General features: G+C 39.0%; 1 long non-coding RNA gene across 1 annotated transcript in view; it reads right to left on the bottom strand.

Annotated features, from left to right (window-relative positions):
* LOC137221250 (uncharacterized) overlaps nucleotides 1-24,954 on the bottom strand; it is a 56,458-nt gene extending 31,504 nt beyond the window's left edge. The window contains exons 1-2 of the long non-coding RNA XR_010941948.1: nucleotides 23,789-24,954; nucleotides 22,757-22,890 (exon numbers count right to left, since the gene is read on the bottom strand). This is a non-coding gene — a long non-coding RNA (uncharacterized lncRNA). The remainder of the gene's footprint in view (nucleotides 1-22,756; nucleotides 22,891-23,788) is intronic.
* Between the last annotated feature and the right edge of the window lie 2,301 nt (nucleotides 24,955-27,255).

Raw genomic sequence — 27,255 nt, forward strand, 5'->3', positions numbered from 1 at the left:
AAATGAAAAAGGAGAAGTTACAACAGACACTGCAGTAATACAAAGCATCATAAGAGAATACTACAAGCAACTCTATGCCAATAAAATGGACAACCTGGAAGAAACTGACAAACTCTTAGAAAGGTATAACCTTCCAAGACTGAACCAGGAAGAAACAGAAAATATGAACAGACCAATTACAAGTAATGAAATTGAAACTGTGATTAAAAATCTTCCAACAAACAAAAGCCTAGGACCAGATGGCTTCACAGGTGAATTCTATCAAACATGTAGAGAAGCGCTAACAGCCATCCTTCTCAAACTCCTCGAAAAAATTTCAGAGGGAGGAACACACCCAAACTCATTCTACAAGGCCACCATCACCCTGATACCAAAGCCAGACAAAGATGTCACAAAAAATAGAATTACAGACCAATATCACTGATGAATATAGATTCAAAAATCCTCAACAAAATACGAGCAAACAGAATCCAACAACACATAAAAAGGATCATACAATATGATCAAGTGGGATTTATCCCAAGATGCAAGGATTCTTCAATATATGCAAATCAATCAATGTGACACTCCATATTAACAAATTGAATAAAAACCATATGATAATCTCAATAGATGCAGGAAAAGCTTTTGACAAAATTCAACACCTATTTAAGATAAAAACTCTCCAGAAATGGGCACAGTGGGAACCTACCTCAACATAATAAAGGCCATATATGACAAACACATAGCAAACATCATTCTCAATAATGAAAAACTGAAAGCATTTCTGCTAAGATCAGGAACAAGACAAGGATGTCCATGCTCACCACTATTATTCAAAATAGTTTTGGAAGTCATAGACACAGCAGTCAGAGAAGAAATAAAAGGAATACAAATTGGAAAAGAAGAAGTAAAGCTATCACTGTTTGCAGATGACATAATACTATACATAGAAAATCCTAAAGATGCCACCAGAAAACTACTAGACCTAATCAATGAATGTGGTAAAGTAGCAGGATACAAAATCAATGCACAGAAATCTCTTGCATTCCTATACACTAATGATGAAAAATCTGAAAGAGAAATTAAGGAAACACTCCCATTTACCACTGCAACAAAAAGAATAAAATACCTAGGGTTAAACTACCTAAGGAGGCAAAAGACCTGTATGCAGAAAACTATAAGATGCTGATGAAAGAAACTGAAGATGATACAAACAGATGGAAAGATATACCATGTTCTTGGATTGGAAGAATCAATACTGTGAAAATGACTATACTACCCAAAGCAACCTACAGATTCAATGCAATCCCTATCAAATTTCCAATGGTATTTTCCACAGAACTAGAACAAAAAAATCTTAAAATCTGTATGGAGACACAAAAGACGCCAAATAGTCAAAGCAATCTTGAGGGGGGGGGAAAAAAAACAGAGCTGGAGAAATCAGACTCCCTAACTTAAGATTATACTGCAAAGCTACAGTAATCAAGACAGTACAGAATGGGAACAAAAACAGAAATATAGATCAATGGAACAGGATAGAAAGCTCAGAGATAAACCCATGCAGATATGGTCACCTAATTTATGTCAAAGGAGGCAAGAACACAGAACAGAGAAAAGAGAGTCTCTTCAATAAGTGGTGCTCAGAAAACTGGACAGCTACGTTTAAAAGAATGAAATTAGAACACTCCCTAACCCCATACACAAAAATAAACTCAAAATGGATTAATGACCTAAATGTAACACCAGACACTGTAAAACTCTTAGAGGAAAACGTAGGAAGAACACTCTTGGACATAAATCACAGCAAGATCTTATTTGACCCACCTCCTAGAGTAATGGAAATCAAAACAAAAATAAACAAGGGGCTTCCCTGGTGGTGCAGTGGTTGAGAGTCCGCCTGCTGATGCAGGGGACGTGGGTTCATGCCCCGGTCTGGGAAGGTCCCACGTGCCACGGAGCGGCTGGGCCCATGAGCCATGGCCACTGAGCCTGTGCGTCTGGAGCCTGTGCTCCACAACGGGAGAGGCCACAATAGTGAGAGGCCCGCGTACCACACAAAAAAATAAACAAGACCTAATGAAAGTTAATAGCTTTTGCACAGCAAAGGAAACCATAAAGAAGACAAAAAGCCAGCCCTCAGAATGGGAGAAACTATTTGCAAACAAAGCAATGGACAAAGGATTAATCTGCAAAATATACAAACAGCTCATGCAGCTCAATATTAAAAAACAAAAACCCAATCAAAACATGGGTGGAAGAACTAAATAGACATTAATCCAAAGAAGATATACAGATTGCCAACAAATACAGGAAAAGATGCTCAACAACACTAATCATTAGAGAAATGCAAATCAAAACCACAATGAGGTATCACCTCACATCAGTCAGAATGGCCATCATCAAAAAATTTACAAACAGTAAATGCTGGAGAGGGTGTGGAGAAAAGGGAACCCTCATACACTGCTGGTGGGAATGTAAATTGATACAGCCACTATGGAGAACAGCATGGAGGTTCTTTAAAAAACTAAAAATAAAACTACCATATGACCCAGCAATCCCACTACTGGGCATATACCCTGAGAAAACCATAATTCAAAAAAAGTCATGTTCCACAATGTTTATTGCAGCACGATTTACAATAGCCAGGACATGGAAGCAGCCTAAGTGTCCATCGACAGATGAATGGATAAAGAAGATGTGGCACATATATACAATGGAATATTACTCAGCCATAAAGAGAAATGAAAATGAGTTATTTGTAGTGAAGTGGATGGACCTAGAGTGTGTCATACAGGGTGAAGTAAGTCAGAAAGAGAAAAACAAATACTTTATGCTAACACATATATATGGAATCTAAAAAAAAAAATGGTTCTGAAGGACCTATGGGCAGGACAGGAATAAAGACACAGACATAGAGAATGGACTTGAGGACATGGGGAGGGAGAAGGGTAAGCTGGGACGAAGTAAGACAGTAACACTGACATATATACACTACCAAATGTAAAATAGATAGCCAGTGGGAAGCAGCTGCATAGCACAGGGAGATCAGCTCGGTGCTTTGCGACCACCTAGAGGGGTGGGAAAAGGAGGGTAGGAGGGAGACGCAAGAGGGAGGGGATATGGGGATATACATATGCATATAGCTGATTCACTTTGTTATACAGCAGAAACTAACACAACATTGGAAAGCAATTATACTCCAATAAAGATACTAAAAAAAAAAAGTGACACATGCACCCCAATGTCATAGCAACACTATTTACAATAGCCAGGTCATGGAATGAATGCATAAAGAAGATGTGGTACATATATACAATGGAATATTACTCACCCATAAAAAGAAACGAAATTGGGTCATTTGTAGAGATGTGGACGGACCTAGAGACTGTCATACAGAGTGAAGTAAGTCAAAGAGAAAAACAAATATCGTATATTAACGCATACTTGTGGAATCTAGAAAAATTGTACAGATGAACTGGTTTGCAAGGCAGAAATAGAGACACAAATGAAGAGAAAAAATGTATGGACACTAAGGGAGGAAAGTGGGGGTGATAAATTGGGAGATTGGGACTAACATATATACACTAATATGTATAAAATAGTTAACTAATGAGAACCTGCTGTATAGCACAGGGAACTCCACTTCTCTGTACAGTAGAAACTAACACAATATTGTAAAACAACTATACCCCTAATCAAAAAAAAAAAATGAAATGAAATAGAGACAAAGAAAACAGCAGCAAAGATCAATGAGACTAAAAGCTGGTCCTTTGAAAAAGTAAACAAAATTGATGAACCTTTAGCCAGACTCATCAAGGAAAAAAGGGAGAGGGCTCAAATCAATAAAATTAGAAATGAAAAAGGAGAAGTTACAATGGACACTACTGGAATACAAAGGATCATAAGAGACTACTACAAGCAAATATATGCCAATAAAATGTACAATGTAGAAGAAATGGACAAATTCTTATAATCTTTCAATAGTGAACCAGGAAGAAATAGAAAATATGAACAATTACCAGTACTGAAATTGAATCAGTGATTTCAAAACTCCTAGCAAACAAAAGTTAAGGACCAGATGGCTTCACAGTTGAACTCTACCAAACATTTAGAGAAGAGTAAACACCTATCCTTCTGAAACCTTTCCAAAAATTTTCAGAGGAAAGAACCCTCCCAAACTCATTCTATGAGGCAACCATCACCCTGATACCAAAACCAGACAAAGATACCACAAAAAAAGAAAATTACAGGCCAATATCACTGGTGAACATAGACACAAAAATCCTCCACAAAATACTAGCAAACTAAATCTAACAATACATTAAAATGATCATACACCATGATCAAGTGGAATTTATCCCAGGGATGCAAGGATTTTTCAATATCCCCAAATAAATCAGTGTGACACACCACATTAACAAGTGGACAAATATGACCATATGATCATTTCAGTAGATGCAGAAAAAGATTTTGACAAGATTCAACACCCATTTATGATAAAAACTCTCCATTAAGTGGGCATAGAAGGAACATACCTCAAGATAATAAAGGCCATATATGACAGACTTACAGCTAAGATCATACTTAACTGTAAAAAGCTAAAAGCATTTTCTCTAAGATCAGGAACAAGCCAAGGATGTCCACCCTCACCAGTGTTATTCAACATAATTTTGGATGTTCTAGACACAGCAGTCAGAGAAGAAAAAGAAATAAAAGGAATCCAAATCGGAAAAGAAGTAAAACTGTCACTGTTTGCAGATGACATGATACTGTACATAGAAAATCCTAAAGATGCTACCAGAAAACTACTAGAACTCATCAGTGGATTCAGTGAAGTTGTAGGGTATGAAATTAATACACAAAAATCTGTTGCATTTCTATACACTAACAATGAAAGATCAGAAAGAGAAATTAAAGAAACAATCCCATTTACCACTGCATCAAAAAGAATAAAATACCTAGGAATAAAACTACCTAAGGAGGCAAAAGACCTGTACTTCAAAAACTATTAGATGCTGATGAAAGAAACTGAAGATGACGCACACAGATGGAAAGATATACCATGTTCTTGGATTGGAAGAATCAATACTGTGAAAATGACTATATTACCCAAAGCAATCTACAGATTCAATGCAATCCCTAGCAAATTACCAATGGCATTTTCACAGAACTAGAACAAAAAATCATAAAATTTGTATGGAGACACAAAAGACCCTGAATAGCAAAAGCAATCTTGAGAAAGAAAAATGCAGCTGGAGGAAACAAGCTTCCTGAGTTCACGCTATATTACAAAGCTCAGTCATCAAAACAGTATGGTACTGGCACAAAAACAGAAATATAGATCAATAGAACAGGATAGAAAGACCAGAAATAAACCCACACACCTATGGCCTATTAATCTACAACAAAGAGGCAAGACTATACAATGGAAAAAAGACAGTCTCTTCAATAAATGGTGTGGGGAAAACCGGACAGCTACATGTAAAAGAATGAAATTAGAACATTCTCTAACACAGTACACATAAAATAAACTCAAAATTGATTAAAGACCTAAATGTAAGCCTGGATACTACAAAACCCTTAGAAGAAAACACAGGCAGAACACTCTTTGACATAAATCGCAACAATATCTTTTTCGATTTGTCTCCTACAGTAATGTAAATAAAAACAAAAATAAACAAATGGGACCTAATTAAACTCAAAATCTTTTGCACAGCAAAGGAAACTATAAACAAAATGAAAGGACAACCCATGGAATGGGAGAAACTATTTGCAAATGATGCAACTGACAAGGGATTATTCTCCAAAATGTACAAACAGCTCATGTGGCTCAATATCAAAACAAAAAACAAATAGCCCAATCAAAAAATGGGCAGAAGACCTAAATAGACATTTCTCCAAAGAAGACATACAGATGGCCAAGAGGCATATGAAAAGATTCTCAACATCACTAATTATTAGAGAAATGCAAATCAAAACTACAATGAGGTATCACCTCACACCAGACAGAATGGCCATCATCAAAAAATCTACAAACAATAAATGCTGGAGAGGGTGTGGAGAAAAGGGAACCCTCCCACACTGTTGGTGGGAATGTAAATTGGTACAGCCACTATGGATAACAGTATGGAGGTTCCTTAAAAATTTAAAAATAGAGCTACCATATGATCCAGAAATCCCATTACTGAGCATATATCTGGAGAAAACCATGGTTCAAAGGGATGCATGCACCTCAGTATTCATTGCAGCACTATTTACAATAGCCAAGACATGGAAGCAACCTAAATGTCCATCGACAGATGAGTAAAGAAGATGTGGTACATATATACAATGGATTTTTACTTGGCCATAAAAAGGAATGAAATAATGCCATTTGCAGCAACATGGATGGGCCTAGAGATTATCATACTCAGTGAAGTAAGTCAGACAGAGAAAGACAAATATCATATGCTATCACTTATATGCAGAATCTTAAAAAAAATGATACAAATGAACTTAATTTACAAAACAGAAACAGATTCACAGACATAGAAAACAAACTTATGGTTACCAAAGGGGAAAGGTGGGGAGGGAGGGATAAATTGGGAGTTTGGGATTGATATATACACACTATTATATTTAAAATTGATAACCAACAAGAACATACTGTGTAGCACAGGGAACTCTGCTCAATATTCTGTAATATCCTAAATGGGAAAAGAATTTGAAGAATAATATATATGTATATGTACATCTGAATCACTTTGCTGTACACCTGAAACTAACACAACATTGTAAATCAACTATAGTCCAATATAAAATAAAAATTAAAAAACAAAATTTCTCCACCTGCTGCCTTCTGCTCTTTGAGCAGCCATTATCTAAAAGAACCATGGGTGAAGCCTGAGGTTTTCCTACTTCCTTGTTTAGAAATATAGTTTGGAAAATCATGTCTCATTTGACCCTAAGATACTGGAACATATACTGCCGTAACATTTACAAAACTAAAGGTCACATTTGAAGCACCAGATATTTTTTAGATGCTTCAAGGATCAGGAGTGAAGGGAAAGGCAGGACTCTTATTTCCATGGATCGGAAGAGCACGTTCCTTTCTATTCCAGAAGGTTAATGTCATGTTAATCTTCTGAAAGATTAATCAAGATGGCTACACATGTGTTCCTGTATTTTAAATTCTTAATGGTTCTATCAAAACATACTAATGCTGAAATCTAGTGTTATAATATTTTCATATTTACAGAGTTTTATAACAAAATACTAAATGTCTTTGCATGTTCCCTGTTTAGGGTAAGAAATGGGAAAAGGTAGAAGTTACTTGAATCCAAACTCTAGTTGGAATCCAATATAATACATCATTTGCCCAATCTCCTTGCTAGCTTAATATTTAAGGGCTGTGTGTAAAGGGCACAGTTTCTGAATAAGAATTTGACCTTTGGTTAAGCTCTGTTCCCTTGGAAATTAAAGAATATTATGTCAACTATGTTACACAAGTAAAATTGCTCATGGTTAAAATGACCTGACTGGTAAATTGCATCTGGGTAAGGAGAAACTCTAGATGCCGAGATAAACCATGCTTTGGACTTGAGCATGGTGACTCTGAGTACATCCCCTATGGGGACACTAAAAGCTATGCCTATGTAGTTGTAATAAGAGCTATTGGCTCCAGTGGAACAAAGAGCTTCCGAGCCTGGGAGAACTCCTTTACCTGCCCAATATGAGTCCCCTGCCCTTGCACTTGAGCTGTCACTTGGCAGAGGAGAGGAAAGAAAACACTGGACAGCTATGTCAATGGTTGTGTATTCTGCTACATGGACTGTTGCTACAACTATGACTGTAAAACAGAAAGCCTGATACTGCCCTGTCTTACAGTCTCATCAGTAGACTGGGGCCAAGTGTGGTCCGTAGTCATCTGGGGAATGTTTACTTGAACTTAAGATCCCCTTGTGGAGGTATCAAGAGACATTTGCCACTCTTTGAATAGAGTTTGTGCTTTCCCATCTCTATGTTTTTGTTCCTGCCTCTTCCTCCACCTGAAAGCTCCCACCTACCAACTCTGCCTGTTGAACTTTCCCTCATCCTTCGTGGCCCAGCTCAAACACTTCCTTCATGCAGCCCCCTTGATCTCCTCCAGGCCTGAGTGATCATTCCCTCCTCTGAACCACTTCTAATGGTGTTTATCACACTCTAGTTTTTAACTCACCTAACAACCTGCCTAGGATGGGTTTGCCAACAGGTATTCTGGGGCATACCTGTTTCCTGAAATGTTCTTAAATGAATGATTCTGTAGTCAATTTGGAAAACACTTCATACTACATTTCCCTCTGGGAAAGCCAGAGTACAAATTGACATTTTAAAGCTTCTACTGTTAAATCTATTTAAATTTAACACATTTTCCAGTTTATTCAACAATGGAAAATATAATGGTAAAGGAGTACCCATCATTGGGTCTATTAACACTTGGGGAAAGCTGCTCTAAAAAGAGTAACCAGAAAGCCTAGCACAAAATAAAGTTATAATAAATTTCAGGTAAATGTGAATCCGAACAATGCATCTCTGAAGCCATAAAATTTACTAAGAAATAAAAGGCTGCAGCTGCATGATTAAAATAACCACAGATCCTTCTCAACTCAGGTACGTTACCTTTTTTCCCATATGAAATGACATTTTTCTAAGGTCTTGGAGGTCTTAGAGCATTTATTGTCTTCTCTGTGGCATTGACTTTCTATCTCCTTGCTGAAAAAGAAGACTGAATTTCCCCCCTTCAGCTGGAAGACTAGCTGAGGCGGATTAACACATGGAACTTACGAACAGTAACAAATTCTCAGTCTCAGTACATTTAGTTTACTGTGAAATCTGTGTGTTACAACACTGAGTAATGCTTATATTACTCTTCATGAAGAGCATATTTTACTGGGAAGCTACAGAATAATGTGTATATTATTACTTGAACAAAAATAATTCACTCCTTACTTTTATCTTCTGAGTTAAAAAAAAATTAAAAATCACCCAGACGGGTGAAGAGAAGGAAGATGACGGAAGAGTAAGACGCGGAGATCACCTTCCTCCCCACAGATACACCAGAAATACATCTACACGTGGAACAACTCCTACAGAACACCTACTGAACGCTGGCAGAAGACCTCAGACCTCCCAAAAGGCAAGACACTCCCCACGTACCTGGGTAGGGCAAAAGAAAAAAGAATAAACAGAGACAAAAGGATAGGGACGGCACCTGCACCAGTGGGAGGGAGCTGTGAAGGAAGAAAGGTTACCACACACTAGAAGCCCCTTCACGGGCGGAGACTGTGGGTGGCGGAGGGGGGTAACTTCGGACACGCGGAGGAGAGCGCAGCAACAGGGGTGCAGAGGGCAAAGCGGGGAGATTCCCGCAGAGAGGATCAGGGCCGACCGGCACTCACCAGGCCAAGAGGCTTGTCTGCTCACCCGCCGGGGTGGGCGGGCATCGGAGTTGAGGCTCTGGCTTCGGTCGGAGCGCAGGGAGAGGACTGGCGTTGGCGGCGTGATCACAGCCTGCAGGGGGTTAGTGCGCCACGGCTAGCCGGGAGGGAGTCCGGGGAAAAGTCTGGACCTGCCGAAGAGGCAGGAGACTTTTTCTTCCCCGTTTCCTGGTGCGCGAGGAGAGGGGATTAAGAGCGCTGCTTAAAGGAGCTCCAGAGACGGGCGCGGGCCGCGGCTAAAAGCGCGAACCCCAGATACGGGCATAAGACGCTAAGGCTGCTGCTGCCGCCACCAAGAAGCCTGTGTGCGAGCACAGGTCACTGCCCACACCCCCCTTCCGGGGAGCCTGTGCAGCCCGCCACTGCCAGGGTGCCGGGATCCAGGGACAACTCCCCCGGAAGAACGCACGGCGCGCCTCAGGCTGGTGCAACGTCACGCCGGCCTCTGCCGTCGCAGGCCCGCCCCGCATCCATGCCCCTCCCTCCCCCCAGCCTGAGTGAGCCACAGACCCCGAATGAGTGGCTCCTTTAACCCCGTCCTGTCTGAGCGAAAGACAGACGCCCTCCGGCGACCTACACGCAGAGGCAGGGCCAAATCCAAAGCTGAGCCCCTGGGAGCTGTGCGAACAAAGAAGAGAAAGGGAAATCTCTCCCAGCAGCCTCAGGAGCAGTGGATTAAAGCTCCACAATCAACTTGATGTACCCTGCATCTCTGGAATACATGAATAGACAACGAATCATCCCAAATTGAGGAGGTGGACTTTGAGAGCAAGATTTATGATTTTTCCCCTTTTCCTCTTTTTGTGAGTGTGTACGTGTATGCTTCTGTGTGAGATTCTGTCTGTATAGCTTTGCTTCCACCATTTGTCCTAGGGTTCTATCCGTCTGTTTTTTTTAAGTTTTTTTCTTTCTTAATAATTAATTTTAATAACACTTTTATTTTACTTTACCTCCTTTCTTTCTTTCTTTCTTTCCTTCCTTCCTTCCTTCTCTCCTTTAGACAACGAATCAACCCAAATTGAGGAGGTGGACTTTGAGAGCAAGATTGATGATTTTTTCCCCTTTTCCTTTTTTTGTGAGTGTGTATGTGTATGCGTCTGTGTGAGATTTTGTCTGTATAGCTTTGCTTCCACCATTTGTCCTAAGGTTCTATCCGTCCGTTTTTTTTTTTTAATTTCTTTTTTTTTTAATTTCTTTCATAATAATGATAATGATTTTAATAACTTTATTATATTTTACTCTATTTTATTTTCCATTATCTTCCTTCTTTCTTTCTTTTTTCCATCATTCCCTCCTTTCTCCCTTTCTTCCTTCCCCCCACCTTCCTCCCTCCCTCCCTCCTTTCTTTCTTTCTCTCTTTCTTTCTACTTTTTCTCCCTTTTATTCTGAGCCGTGTAGAGGAAAGGCTCTTGATGCTGAAGCCAGGAGTCAGTGCTGTGCCTCGGGCTGGGAGAGCCAACTTCAGGACACTGGTCCACAAGACACCTCCTAGCTCCACATAATATCAAACGGTGAAAATCTCCCAGAGATCTCCATCTCAACACCAGCACCCAGCTTCACTCAACGACAAGCAAGCTACAGTGCTGGAAACCCTACGCCAAACAACTAGCAAAACAGGAACACAACTCCACCTGTTAGCAGAGAGGCTGTCTAAAATCATAATAAGTCCACAGACACCCCAGAACACACCACCAGACGTGGACCTGCCAACCAAAGAGACAAGATCCAGCCCCATCCACCAGAACACAGGCACCAGTCCCTTCCACCAGGAAGCCTACATAACCCACTGAACCAACCTTACCCACTGGGGACAGACACCAAAAACAACAGGAACTACGAACCTGCAGCCTGCAAAAAGGAGACACCAAACACAGTAAGATAAGTAAAATGAGAAGACAGAAAAACACACAGCAGATGAAGGAGCAAGATAAAAACCCACCAGACCTAATAAATGAAGAGGAAATAGGCAGTCTACCTGAAAAAGAACTCAGAATAATGATAGTAATCCAAAATGATAGTAATGATAGTAATCCAAAATGATCCAAAATCCTGGAAATAGAATAGAGAAAAAGCAAGAAACATTTAACAAGGACCTAGAAGAACTAAAGATGAAACAAACAATGATGAACAACACAATAAATGAAATTAAAAATACTCTAGATGGGATCAATAGCAGAATAACTGAGACAGAAGAACGAATAAGTGACCTGGGAGATCAAATAGTGGAAATAACTACTGCAGAGCAGAATAAAGAAAAAAGAATGAAAATAACTGAGGACAGTCTCAGAGACCTCTGGGACAACATTAAACACACCAACATTCGAATTATAGGGGTTCCAGAAGAAGAAGAGAAAAAGAAAGGGACTGAGAAAATATTTGAAGAGATTATAGTTGAAAACTTCCCAAATATGGGAAAGGAAATAGTTAATCAAGTCCAGGAAGCACAGAGAGTCCCAGACATGATAAATCCAAGGAGAAATACGACAACACACATATTAATCAAACTGTCAAAAATTAAACACAAAGAAAGCATATTAAAATCAGCAAGAGAAAAACAATAAATAACACAAAAGGGAATCCCCATAAGGTTAACATCTGATCTTTGAGCAGAAACTTTGCAAGCCAGAAGGCAGTGGCAGGACATATTTAAAGTGATGAAGGAGAAAAACCTGCAAACAAGATTACTCTACTCAGCAAAGATCTCATTCAGATTTGATGGAGAAATTAAAATCTTTACAGACAAGCAAAAGTTGAGAGAGTTCAGCACCACCAAACCAGCTTTACAACAAATGCTAAAGGAACTTCTCTAGGCAAGAAACACAAGAGAAAGAAAAGACCTACAATAACAAACACAAAACAATTAAGAAAATGGGAATAGGAACATACATATCGATAATTACCTTAAATGTAAATGGACTAAATGCTCCCACCAAAAGACACAGATTGGCTGAATGGATACAAAAACAAGACCCATATATATGCTGTCTACAAGAGACCCACTTCAGACGTAGAGACACATACAGACTGAAAGTAAGGGGATGGAAAAAGATATTCCATGCAAATGGAAACCAAAGGAAAGCTGGAGTAGCAATTCTCATATCAGAAAAAATAGACTTTAAAATAAAGGCTATTACAAGAGACAAAGAAGGACACTACATAACGATCAAGGAATCGATCCAAGAAGAAGATATAACAATTGTAAATATTTATGCACCCAACATAGAAGCACCTCAATACATAAGGCAAATACTAACAGCCATAAAAGGGGAAATCGACAGTAACACAATCATAGTAGGGGACTTTAACACCCCACTTTCACCAATGGAAAGATCATCCAAAATGAAAATAAATAAGGAAAGACAAGCTTTAAATGATATATTGAACAAGATGGACTTAATTGATATTTATAGGACACTCCATCCAAAAACAACAGAATACACATTTTTCTCAAGTGCTCATGGAACATTCTCCAGGATAGATCATATCTTGGGTCACAAATCAAGTGTTGGTAAATTTAAGAAAACTAAAATTGTATCAAGTATCTTTTCCAACCACAACGCTATGAGACTAGGTATCAATTACAGGAAAAGATCTGTAAAAAATACAAACTCATGGAGGCTAAACAATACACTACTTAAAAACGAAGTGATCACTGAACAAATCAAAGAGGAAATCAAAAAATACCTAGAAACAAATGACAGTGGAGACACGATGACCCAAAACCTATGGGACGCAGCAAAAGCAGTTCTAAGAGGGAAGTTTATAGCAATACAAGCCCACCTTAAGAAACAGGAAACATCTCAAATAAACAACCTAACTTTGCACCTAAAGCAATTACGGAAAGAAGTACAAAAAGCCCCAAAGTTAGCAGAAGGAAAGAAATCATAAAAATCAGATCAGAAATAAATGAAAAAGAAATGAAGGAAACAATAGCAAAGATCAATAAAACTAAAAGCTGGTTCTTTGAGAAGATAAAATTGATAAACCATTAGCCAGACTCATCAAAAAAATAAAGGGAGAAGACGCAAATCAATAGAATTAGAAATGAAAAAGGAGAAGTAACAACTGACACTACAGAAATACAAAGGATCATGAGAGATTACTACAAGCAACTCTATGCCAATAAAATGGACAACCTGGAAGAAATGGACAAATTCTTAGAAATGCACAACCTGCCAAGACTGAATCAGGAAGAAATAGAAAATATAAACAGACCAATCACAAGTACTGACATTAAAACTGTGATTAAAAATTTTCCAACAAATAAAAGCCCAGGACCAGATGGCTTCACAGGCGAATTCTATCAAACATTTAGACAGGAGCAAACAGCTATCCTTCTCAAACTCTTCCAATATATAGCAGAGGGAGGAACACTCCCAAATTCATTCTACGAGGCCACCATCACCTTGATACCAAAACCAGACAAAGATGTCACAAAGAAAGAAAACTACAGGCCAATATCACTGATGAACATAGATGCAAAAATCCTCAACAAAATACTAGCAAACAGAATCCAACAGCACATTAAAAGGATCGTACACCATGATCAGGTGAGGTTTATTCCCGGAATGCAAGCATTCAATATACGCAAATCAATCAACATGATAAACCATATTAACAAATTGAAGGAGAAAAACCATATGATCATCTCAATAGATGCAGAGAAAGCTTCTGACAAAATTCAACAGGCATTTATGATAAAAACCCTGCAGAAAATAGGCATAGAGGGAACTTTCCTCAACATAATAAAGGCCATATATGACAACCCACAGCCAACATCATCCTCAATGGTGAAAAACTGAAAGCATTTCCACTAAGATCAGGAACAAGACAAGGTTGCCCACTCTCACCACTCTTATTCAACAGAGTTTTGGAAGTTTTAGCCACAGCAATCAGAGAAGAAAAGGAAATAAAAGGAATCCAAATTGGAAAAGAAGAAGTAAAGCTGTCACTGTTTTCAGATGACATGATACTATACATAGAGAATCCTAAAGATGCTACCAGAAAACTACTAGAGCTAGTCAATGAATTTGGTAAAGTAACAGGATACAAAATTAATGCACAGCAATCTCTGGCATTCCTATACACTAATGATGAAAAATCTGAAAGTGAAATCAAGAAAACACTCCCATTTACCACTGCAACAAAAAGAATAAAATATCTAGAAATAAACCTACCTAAGGAGATAAAAGACCTGAATGCAGAAAATAATAAGACACTAATGAAAGAAATTAAAGATGATACAAATAGATGAAGAGATATACCATGTTCTTGGATTGGAAGAATCAATATTGTGAAAATGACTCTACTACCCAAAGCAATCTACAGATTCAATGCAATCCCTATCAAACTACCACTGGCATTTTTCACAGAACCAGAACAAAAAAATTCACAATTTGTATGGAAACACAAAAGACCCCGAATAGCCAAAGCAGTCTTGAGAATGAAAAACAGAGCTGGAGGAATCAGACTCCCTGACTTCAGACTATACTACAAGGCTACAGTTATCAAGACAGTATGGTACTGGCACAAAAAAAGAAAGATTGATCAATGGAACAGGATAGAAAGCCCAGATATAAACCCACACACATATCGTCACCTTATCTTTGATAAAGGAGGCAGGAATGTACAGTGGAGAAAGGACAGCCTCTTCAATAAATGGTGCTGGGAAAACTGGACAAGTACATGTAAAAGTATGAGATCACTCCCTAACACCATACACAAAAATAAGCTCAAAATGGATTAAAGACCTAAATGTAAGGCCAGACACTATCAAACTTTTAGAGAAAAACGTAGGCAGAACACTCTAGGACATAAATCACAGCAAGATCCTTTTTGACCCACCTCCTAAAGAAATGGAAATAAAAATAAACAAATGGGACCTAATGAAACTTCAAAGCTTTTGCACAGCAAAGGAAACCATAAACAAGACCAAAAGACAACCCTCAGAATGGGAGAAAATATTTGCAAATGAAGCAACTGACAAAGGATTAATCTCCAAAATATACAAGCAGCTCATGGGGCTCAGTATCAAAAAAACAAACAACTGAATCCAAAAATGGGCAGAAGACCTAAATAGACATTTCTCCAAAGAAGATATACAGACTGCCAACAAACACATGAAAGAATGCTCAACATCATTAATCATTAGAGAAATGCAAATCAAAACTACAATGAGATATCATCTCACACCAGTCAGAATGGCCATCATCAAAAAATCTAGAAACAATAAATGCTGGAGAGGGTTTGGAGAAAAGGGAACACTCTTGCACTGCTGGTGGGAATGTGAATTGGTACAGCCACTATGGAGAACAGCATGGAGGTTCCTTAAAAAACTACAAATAGAACTACCATATGACCCAGCAATCCCATCACTGGGTTATACCCTGAGAAAACCATAATTCAAAAAGAGTCATGTACCAAAATGTTCATTGCAGCTCTATTTACAATAGCCCAGAGATGGAAACAACCTAAGTGCCCATCTTCAGATGAATGGATAAATACGATGTGGCACATATATACAATGGAATATTACTCAGCCATAAAAAGAAACGAAATTGAGCTATTTGTAATGAGGTGGATAGACCTAGAGTCTGTCATACAGAGTGAAGTAAGTCAGAAAGAGAAAGACAAATACCGTATGCTAACACACATATATGGAATTTAAGATAAAAAATGTCATGAAGAACCTAGGGGTAAGACAGGAATAAAGACACAGACCTACTAGAGAATGGACTTGAGGATATGGGGAGGGGGAAGGGTGAGCTGTGACAAAGCGAGAGAGAGGCATGGACATATATACACTACCAAACGTAAGGTAGATAGCTAGTGGGAAGCAGCCGCATAGCACAGGGAGATCAGCTCTGTGCTTTGTGACCGCCTGGAGGAGTGGGATAGGGAGGATGTGAGGGAGGGAGACGCAAGAGGGAAGAGATATGGGAACATATGTATATGTATAACTGATTTACTTTGTTATAAAGCAGAAACTAACACCATTGTAAAGCAATTATACCCCAATAAAGATGTTAAAAAAATTAAATAAATAAATAAAAATAAAAATCACCCAGACGGAACTTCAAGCATAATAGATTTTTCACATTAAGAGATGTTACCTGCATTTTCTGTAAGGATGAAATACTTTGTCAGGAAATTGTAATGCACTTTGGCTTTCCCAACAGATTTTGCAGAAGTTCAAAGTAGAAAGATTTTTATTATTAGCTTTCCTTTAGATGATACAATATGATAAAAATAATTTGCATAGTGTTTTAATTTTATGAAGTACTTTCATATAAACATAAATCTGTAAGCAACTCAGACATTATTTTTAACATTTTACAGGCAAGAAAACCACGGCTCAGAAAATCTAAGAGTTTTTCCCAAAGTTAATTAATAAGTGTTGGAGCCAGGACAAAAGCATAGACCTTCTGACTAGTCCAGTATTCTAAAAACAGTGTAGGATGTAACATTCCTTGATAGGGCAAAAGCTTCTGATCTTATTCAGTGTGAAGAAATGGAAAAGTATTTTATAGTGTCCAAGAATCCAAAGAATCACCTGCTAGAGATAAAAGTTTCTTTTTCTGATAAACATTTACTAGCACACCACCACTTAACAACCAGTTCAGGGAGATGGGGCGGGGGGAGGAGCGAGTCCAGATTGTAGTATTTGCAAATTTCTGTGGTGTAAAGATTCCCAATGTAACTGATTTTAAGCCATCAGTGCTTCATCACTGAACACAGTCAGAAATATTGCACAATCACCTCTCATGAGATAGTTGAAACCAGCTCCAGCACACCACTGAGTCTACATAACCTGATAATTCCATCTAATGGACATTTTTCATAAAGGATAGAATTTCTAGAATTTATTAAGCACTTATATGCCGGGCACTTTTCTAAACACTTTACATACATGAACTTATTTTATCCTCACAACAATCCAATGATGTAAATTCTATTATTCCCAGCTTAGTGATGTGGAAACTGAGGAATATAGTTTATTAACCATGACAAAAGTCACAAAATTAATATTAGAGTCAGGATGCAAACACAAGAACTCCAACTCCAGAAAGGAGCTAGAAAAATTAATAGAACTGTCATGTGATCCAGGAGTGCCACTTCTGGAATTAAAAACAGGATCACAAAGAGATATGTGCACTCTCGTGTTCATTGCAACAGTATTCACTATAACCAAGATATGAAAACAACCCAAGTGCCCATTGATGGATGAATGGATAAAGAAAATGTGGGATAAAGAAACTGAGATACACCACAGGCTTGCACTAGATCTAGGACAAACACAACAGAGAAAGGGATACCACCTTGGGCTGTTGCTGAGCAGAACCATGGATGCCTACATAGGCAGTGCCTAGGTCCTCTGTGAACACATAGTCCACATTTCCTTCAGCAACCACCTCTACTGGGGCTGGGCATGCACTCAATGGCAATGGAGCCTGATCAAACCTGACCCTCAAGTTTTCTACTCCAACAGCTGGAGAGCAGACCCCATCCCTGACAGGGCAGGGACAGACACAATGCAAAGAGAAAACCTTGCCTCACATCCTGCACAGGCTTTAAATCCACCAACACCAGTCAAAGGGATAACGGCCAGCACACTCTGAGGAACGATGTTTCTGGCATCCATACCAAAACCAGCCCTCACACCAAAAACATTGAATGCATGCAATCTACATAGGGATGCTACCACATAAAAACACCCCTTTAAGGCCACAGGAGGTAACTGCTTCTCCTAAATCCATAGAATAAGAGAAAGTTAAGTAACCTGAAAAGGCAGAGGAACTACCCCCAATTAAAAGGATAAAAGAAATCACCTGAAAGAATGAAACACACCTCACCACCCTACTACATCCTCAGTTCAAAAAAGGAGGTAATAGAAATGCTAAAGGAATTAAGAAAGATTATCAACAGAAATGCAGATTACTGTAACAAGGAACTAGAAAATATAAAGGTGAACAAATCAAATATAGATAATTCAATTGCCAAAATAAAAATCAATCTAGAAACAATGAATAGCAGACTAAATGACACAGAAGAATAAACAAGTGATCTGGAAGACAGAATAATGGAAATCACCTAAATAGAACAGCAGACAGAAATACAAATGAAAAAACAAAATGAAAGCAACATATGAGATATATGGGGTAACATAAAGCATGCCAACCTATGCATGATAGGGGTTCCCAAAGGAGAGAAGAGAGAGAAGGGAATCTAAAATGTATTCAAAGAAGTTATGGATGAAAACTTCCCAAACCTAAACAAAGAAACAGATATCCAGGTACCTGAAGCACAGAGGGTCCCAAACAAGATGAACCCAAAAAGACCAACATCAAGACATATAGTTAAAATGGCAAAAGTTAAAGAGGATTCTAAAGGCAGCAAGAGAAAAACAGAGAGTCAGTTACAAGAGGACTACCGTAAGGGTATCAGCTGATTTCTCTGCAGAACCTTTAGAGGCGAGAAGGGAGTGACATGATATATTCAAAGTCCTGAAAGGGAAAAATCTGTAGCCTAGGAGAGTCTACCCAGCAAGATTATCATTTAGAATAGAAGGAGAGATAAAGAATTTCTCAGACAAGCAAAAACCAAAAGAATTCAGCAAAATTAAAGCTACCCTAAAAGAAATATTGAAGGATCTTCTCCAAATAAAAAAAGAAGAATCTATAGGAAAAGGAAAATCACAATAGGAAAGGCAAATATAAAAAAGGATTGAAAATCACTTAAATAAACCAGTATATAGCAATAGAATAAAAAAACAAAAACATTTTATAAAAATGATGACTACAATTAACAGTAAAATGATAAGCATGAAGATGTAAAATAGGACATCAAAATCACGAGATGTGGGAGAGAGAAGTATAAAAATGTAGATCTTTTAGACTGTATTTGAACTTGTATGACTATCAGTTTAAAGCAAGTAGACATAGTTATGGGTCAACACACTTGAACTCCGTGGTACCCACAAATCAAAAACATACAATAGATTCAGAAAAGCCAAAAAGAAAGGAACTCAAGCATACTACAAAAGAAAATCAAACTATAAAAGAAAATTTTCAAACCACAAAGGAAAAACAAAGAAGATATGAACAAAGAACTACAAAAACGACTGGAAAACAAAGTTTAAAATGGCAATAACCACATACCTATCAACAATTATTTTAAATGTCAATGGACTAAATGCTCCAATCAAAAGACATAGGGTGGCAGATTGGATAAAAAAAAACAAGGACCTACAATATGCTGCCTAGAAGAGACTCAACTTCAGGGTGAAAGACACACAGAAAGTGAGGAGATGGAAAAATATTTCATGAAAATGGAAACAACAAGAAAGTGGGGGTAGCAATACTCATATCAGACAAAAAGACTTTAAAACAAACACTATAAAGAAGGACAGGGGCTTCCCTGGTGGCACAGTGGTTGAGAGTCTGCCTGCCGATGCAGGGGACACAGGTTTGCGCCCCGGTCCGGGAAGATCCCACATGCCACGCAGTGGCTAGGCCCATGAGCCATGGCCACTGAGTCTGTGCGTCCGGAGTCTGTGCTCCACAAAGGGAGAGCCACACAGTGAGAGGCCCATGTACCGCAAAAAAAAAAAAAAAAAAAAAAAAAGGACAAATAAGTGCATTATATAATAAAGGGATCAATACAAGAAGAAGATATTACACTCGCTAACATATATGCACCCAATACAGGAGCACCTAAATACATAAAACAAATGCTAACAGACATAAAGGGAGAAATGGACAATAATATAATAATAGTAGGAAACTTTAACACCCCACTGATATCAATGGACAGATCATCCAGAAAAATCAATAAAGCAACAGAGATCCTAAATGACACAACAGACAATTTAGACTTGATGTCTACACTACAGCACAACCAAAACAACAGAATACACATTCTTATCAAGTATTCATGGAACTTTCTCAAGAAGAGGCCACATACCAGGTCACAAAACAAGCCACAACAAATTTAAGACAGAAATTATTTAAAGCAACTTTTCTCACCACAACAGTGTGAAATTAGAAATCAATCACAGAAAGGAAAATGGGAAAATAATGAACACATGGAGATGAAACAACATGCTACTAAAAACCCAATGGGTCGGGCTTCCCTGGTGGCACAGTGGTTGAGAGTCCACCTACCGATGCAGGGGACACGGGTTCGTGCCCTGGTCCGGGAGGATCCCACATGCCACAGAGCGGCTAAGCCCGTGAGCCATGGCCACTGAGCCTGTGCGTCTGGAGCCTGTGCTCCACAACGGAAGAGGCCACAACAGTGAGAGGCCCGCATACCACAGAAACAAAAAAAAAAAACCCAATGGGTCAATGAAGAAACAAAAGAAGGATTCAGAAAAAATCAAGGCAAACAAAAATGAAATCACAGCCTACCAAATCTATGGGATACAGCAAAAGCAGTTGTTAAGAGGGAAGTTCACAATGATATGGGCCTTCCTCAAGAAAGAAGAAAGATCTCAAACAACCTAATCTACCACCAAAAAGAATTTGAAAAAAAAAAAAAAAAAAACCCAAAGTCAGCAGAAGAAAGGAAATAAAGATCAGAGAGGAGATAGAGATGAAAAACAATAATAGAAGAGATCAATAAAACTAAGAGCTGGTTTTTGAAAAAGAAACAAAAATTAACAAACCTCTAGCCAGGCTCACCAAGAAGAAAAGCGAGAGGACCCAAACAAACAAAATAAGAAATGAAAGAGGAGAAACAATAACTGACTCTACATAAATACAAAAATATCATAAGAGAATACTATGAAGTTATGTTCCAAAAAGTTGGACAACTTAGAAGAAATTGACAAGTTTCTAGAAACAGATCCTGCCAAAACAGAGTCAAGAAGAAACAGATAATTTGAACAGACTGATCACTAGAAGTGAAACAGAACCTGTAATTTTAAAAAACTTCCTCAAAACAAAAGTCCAGGACCAGACAGCTTCACTGCTGAACTCTACCAAACATGTAAAGAACTTATAGGTAATCCTGCTCAAACTGTTCCAAAAAATTGAAGAGGTGGGGACACTCCCAAAGGCATTCTATGAAGCCACCATCACACTTATACAGAAACCAGACAAGACACTACAATAAAAGAAAATTACAGGCCACTATCTTTGATGAACATAGAAGAAAAAACCTTAACAAAATTTAGCAAATCAAATCTGACAATACATAAAAAATAGCATACACCACGATCAAGGTGGATTGATTACAGGGTTGCAAGGAAGGTTCAATATATGCAAATCAATATGATGCACAACATTAACAAATAGTAAAGCCACATGATCATTTCAATAGACATAGAAAAGGCATTTGATAAAATTCAACATTCATTCATGATAAAAATGCTCACAAAAGTGGGCATAGAGGGAACATATCTCAACATAACAAAATCCATCTATAACAAACCCACTGCCAACATAATACTCAGTGATGAAAAGTTGAAAGCCTCCCTGATAAATTCAGGAATGAGACAAGGATACTCACTCTCACCACTTCTATTCAACATAGTATTGGAATTCCTAGCCACAGCAGTCAGACAAGAAAAAAAAAGGTATACAAATTGGAAGAAGTTAAACTGTCACTATTTGCAGATAATATGATACCTGATATAGAGAACTGTAAAGTCTGCACACAAAAACTGTTAGAATAAATGAATTCAGCAAGATAGGAGGATACAAGATTAATACACAGAAATCTGTTGCACTTCTTGTTTTTGTTTCGTTTTGTTTTGCGGTATGCGGGCCTCTCACTGTTGTGGCCTCTCCCATTGCGGAGCACAGGCTCCGGACGTGCAGGCTCAATGGCCATGGCTCACAGGCCTAGCCACTCCGCGGCATGTGGGATCTTCCCGGACTGGGACACGAACCCATGTCCCCTGCATCAGCAGGCGGACTCTCAACCACTGCACCACCAGGGAAGCCCCTGTTGCACTTCTTTACACCAACAAAATATAAGTTAAAAAAAATCCCAAAGTTGCATCAAAAAAAAAAAACTAGTAATAAACTTAACCAAGGAGGTGAAAAATCTATACACTGAAAACTATAAAACATTGATAAAGGAAATTGAAGAAGATTCAAAGAAATGAAAGATATCCCATGCTCTTGGATTGGAAGAATATTGTTAAAATGGCCATACTACTCAAAGCAATCTACAGACTTGATAACCCTATCAAAATACCCATGACATTTTCCAAAAAAATTAGAACAAACAATCCTAAAATTTATATGGAACCACAAAAGACTCAGGATTGCCAAAGCAATCCTGAGGATAAAGAACAAAGTTGGCGGGCTTACCTGGTGGCACAGTGGTTGAGAGTCTGCCTGCCGATGCAGGGGACACGGGTTCGTGCCCCGGTCCGGGAAGATCCCACATGTCGCGGAGCCGCTGGGCCCGTGAGCCATGGCTGCTGAGCCTGTGCATCCGGAGCCTGTGTTCCACAACAGGAGAGGCCACAACAGTGAAAGGCCCACATACCACAAAAAAAAAAAAAAAGAACAAAGTTGGAGGCATAACCCTTCCAGACTTCAGACTATACTACAAAGTGACAGTAATCAAAACAGCATGGTACTGACACAAAAACAGACATATAGATCAATGATACAGAATAGAGAGCCCAGAAATAAACTCATGCACCTACAGTCAATTAATCTATGACAAAGGACACAAAAACATACAAGGGAAAAAAGACAGTCTCTTCAACAAGTGGTGTTGGGAAAGCTGAACAGTTACATGTAAATCAACAAAATCTGAACATTCCCTCACACCATATACAAAAATAAACTAAAAATGGTTTGAAGTCCTAAATATAAGACATAACACTGTAAAACTGCTAGAAGAGAACACAGGTAAAACATTCCTGGACATAAATGTAGCAAAAGAAAAGAAGAAATAAGCAAATGGGAACTAATCAAACTTAAAAGCATTTGCACAGGGGGCTTCCCTGGTGGCGCAGTGGTTGAGAGTCTGCCTGCCAGTGCAGGGGACACGGGTTCGTGCCCCGGTCTGGGAGGATCCCACGTGCCACGGAACGGCTGGCCCTGTGGGCCATGGCCGCGGAGCCTGCACATCAGGTGCCTGTGCTCCACAATGGGAGAGGCCGCAGCAGTGGGAGCCCACGTACCACAAAAAAAAAAAAAAAAAAAGAGCATTTGCACAGCAAAGGAAACAAACAACAAAATGAAAAGACAACCTACAGAATGGTAGAAAATATTTGCAAATGATGCAACTAACAAGGGTTAATGTCCAAACTATACAAACAGCTCATACAACTAAACATCAAAAAAAAAAAAAAAGTCAAAAAATGGTAAGAACTGGGTTGGACCTACCTGATGATCTGGAGAGTCTGCAGGAGAAGCAGGAGGCAACTGCAGCTCAACCTCAGAACATAGACGCTGTAGGCAGCAGTTGTTGGGAGCTCCTTCTACCACATGGACAATGATACTAGCAAGCACCATTGTGGAATCCTCCTCTAGCTCATTAGCACAAAGACACGGTCCCACCCAACAGCCTGTAGGTGTTCAGTGCTGGGATGTCTGAGGCCAAGCAACTAATGAGTGGGTTCACAGCCCCACTCATCAGGGACTGGCTGCCTTAAGATCCCCTGAGCCCGCAACCACCTCTAGATATGACCCTGCCACCTCTAGACATGACCCTGCCACCTCCCAGAGGGCCCAGGATACAGCTCCACCCACCAGTGAGCAGGCACCAGTCCAAGAATACCCTGGGCCCAAGCCCTGCCCTTAAGGGAGCCTATTCTAGCCTCTGGACCAACCTCACCCACCAGGGGGCAGACACCAGACTCAAGAAACCCAGAATCCTACAGCCTGTGGACCCAGCCTGCCCATCAGCAGGCCAGATTCTGTCCTGAGACTAGCTGGGCCCTGGCCCTGCCCACTAGCAGGCCAACAAGCTTTAGGAAACCCTGAACCCCAGACCCAACTGTATCAGAAACTACCCTGCCCCACTAGCAATCCAACACTAACTCTGGGGTCCCTGGGTTTTGCAACCAGACTCCAGGACCTGGCTCTAACCCCAGAACTTGGCTTCACCCACCAGTGGGTAGGCAACACCCTGAGTCTTCCAGACTCTGACTCAGCCCAGCAGTGAGCCGGCATAAGACCTGGAGCCCCCTGGGGTTCCATAGTCAGCTTCTTCATGTCCTGGTCCCACCAACCAGTGGCTGGCAGCCTCTGGACAAGGTAAGGCCTGGCAATCAACCTGACCAGGGGCCAACCAACCCTACCAGAATCCCATATAGTCAGCCCACCACAACAGAAAGACCCCTGAAGCCCTCATAGATGAAGCCTCTAGAGCCTATAGTTTGGGTTATGAGCAGGTAATATGCTATCTGGAGGCATAGTATGTCTCCTACAAAAGACCACTTCTCCAAGGTAGGGAAATATAACCAACCTACCAGATATATAAAAATAAAAACAGCAACTTAGGCAAAATGAGGGGACAGAGAAACAGGTTCCAAACAAAGAAACATGGTCCAAACAAAGGAACATGTTCCAAACACAAAAGACCCTGAATTGCCAAACCAATCTTGAGAAAGAAGGACAGAGCTGGAGGAATCATGCTCCCTGACCTCAGACTATACTACAAAGCTATAGTAATCAAAACAGTATGGGGCTTCCCTGGTGGCGCAGTGGTTGAGAGTCCGCCTGCCGATGCAGGGGACACGGATTCGTGCCCCAGTCTGGGAGCATCCCACATGCCGCAGAGCGGCTGGGCCCGTGAGCCATGGCCACTGAGCCTGCGCGTCTAGAGCCTGTGCTCCGCAACGGGAGAGGCCACAGCCGTGAGAGGCCCGCGTACCGCAAAAAAAAAAAAAAACCAGTATGATACTGGCAAAAAAACAGACACGTAGATCAATGGAACACAACACAGAGCCCAGAAATAAACCCACACACTTATGGTCAATCTATGATAAATGAGGCAAGAATATACAATGGAGAAAAAACATTCTCTTCAACAAGTGGTGCTGGGAAAACTGACCAGCTGTATGTAAAAGAATTAAATTAAAACATTCTTTAACACCATATACAAAAATGAACTCAACATGGATTAAACACATAAATGTTAAGACTGTAAACCATAAAAATCCTAGAAGAAACCATAGGCAGAATACTCTGACCTAAATCTTAGCAATATTTTTTTGGATCTGTCTCCTAAAGCAAAGGAAATAAAAGCAAAATTTAAAAATGTTACCTAATTAGACTTAAAAGCTTTTGCACAGTAAAGGAAACCATTGACAAAACAAAAAGGTAACCTACTTAATGGGAGAAAATATTTGCTAATGAAATGAGTGATAAGAGCTTTATACCCAAAATATATAAACAGCTCATACAGCTCAACATCAAAAAAAAACAACCCAATTAAAAAATGGGCAGAAGACATGAATAGACATTTTTCCAAATGAAAATGAAAAGATGCTCAACATCATTACAAGAAATGCAAGTCAAAACCACAATAAGATATCACCTCACACCTGGTAGAATGGCTATCATCAAAAAGAACACAAATAACAAATGTTGGTGAGAAGGTAGAGAAAAGGGAACCCTTGTACACTGTTGGTTGGTCCAGCCACTGTGGAAAACAGTTTGACAGTTTCTCAAAAAACTAAAAATAGAACTACCATAGGACCCAATAATTCCACTCCTGGGTATATATCCAAAAAATATATATATATATATATATATATAAAACACTAATTCAAAAAGATACATGCACCCCAATGTTCACAGCAGCATTATTTACAATTGCCAAGATACGGAAGCAAGCTATGTGTCCATCAACTGATAAATGGATAAGAAAAATGTCTGTATATATATATATATATATATATATATATATATATATATATATATATATATATATATATATATATATATATATATATATATATATATATATACACACACACACAATGGAATACTATTCAGCCATAAAAACAAGGCTGGAGAGGATGTGGAGAAATGGGAACCCTGGTACACTGTTGGTGGGAGTGTAAATTAGTGTGACCACTGTGGAAAACACTATGGAGTTTCCTTAAAAAACTAAAAATAGAGCTACCATATCATCCAGCAATCCCACTCCTGGGTATATGTCTGGAAAAAATGAAAACTCTAATTTGAAAAGATACATGTTCTCCAATGTTCACAGAAGCACTATTTATAATAGCCAAGACATGGAAACAACCCAACTGCCCATTAACTGACAACTGACTTCAGATGTGACACACGCGCACACACACACACCCCCACAGTGGCATATTACTCAGCCATAAAAAAAAGAAATACTGCCATTTGCAGCAACATGGATGGACCTAGAGAATATTATACTTAGTGAAGTTAAACAGAAGAAGACAAATATTATATGATATCACTTATACATGGAATCTAAATAATACAGATGAATCTATATACAAAACAGAAACGTAGAGGACAAACGAACAAACTTATGGTTACCAAAGTAAGGGAAGGGTCATATTAGGAGTGTGGGATAAACAGATGCAAACTACTGTACACAAAATAGATAATCAACAAGGGTTTAATGTATAACACAGGGAACTATATTCAATATCTTGCAATAACCTGTGATAGAAAATAGTCTGAAAATACATATAATATACACATTATACTCACTTTGCTGTACATCTGAAACACAGTATTGAAAATCAGCTAAACTCCAATTAAAAGAAAAAAAACTATGAGGTAGATAGATACATGATAAATATTGATATATAACACATTGGAATACAGCCTCAGTAAAAAAAATACTGCCAACATGA

The sequence above is a fragment of the Pseudorca crassidens genome, chromosome 3 (assembly GCF_039906515.1).
Source record: "Pseudorca crassidens isolate mPseCra1 chromosome 3, mPseCra1.hap1, whole genome shotgun sequence".
NCBI lineage: Eukaryota > Metazoa > Chordata > Mammalia > Artiodactyla > Delphinidae > Pseudorca > Pseudorca crassidens.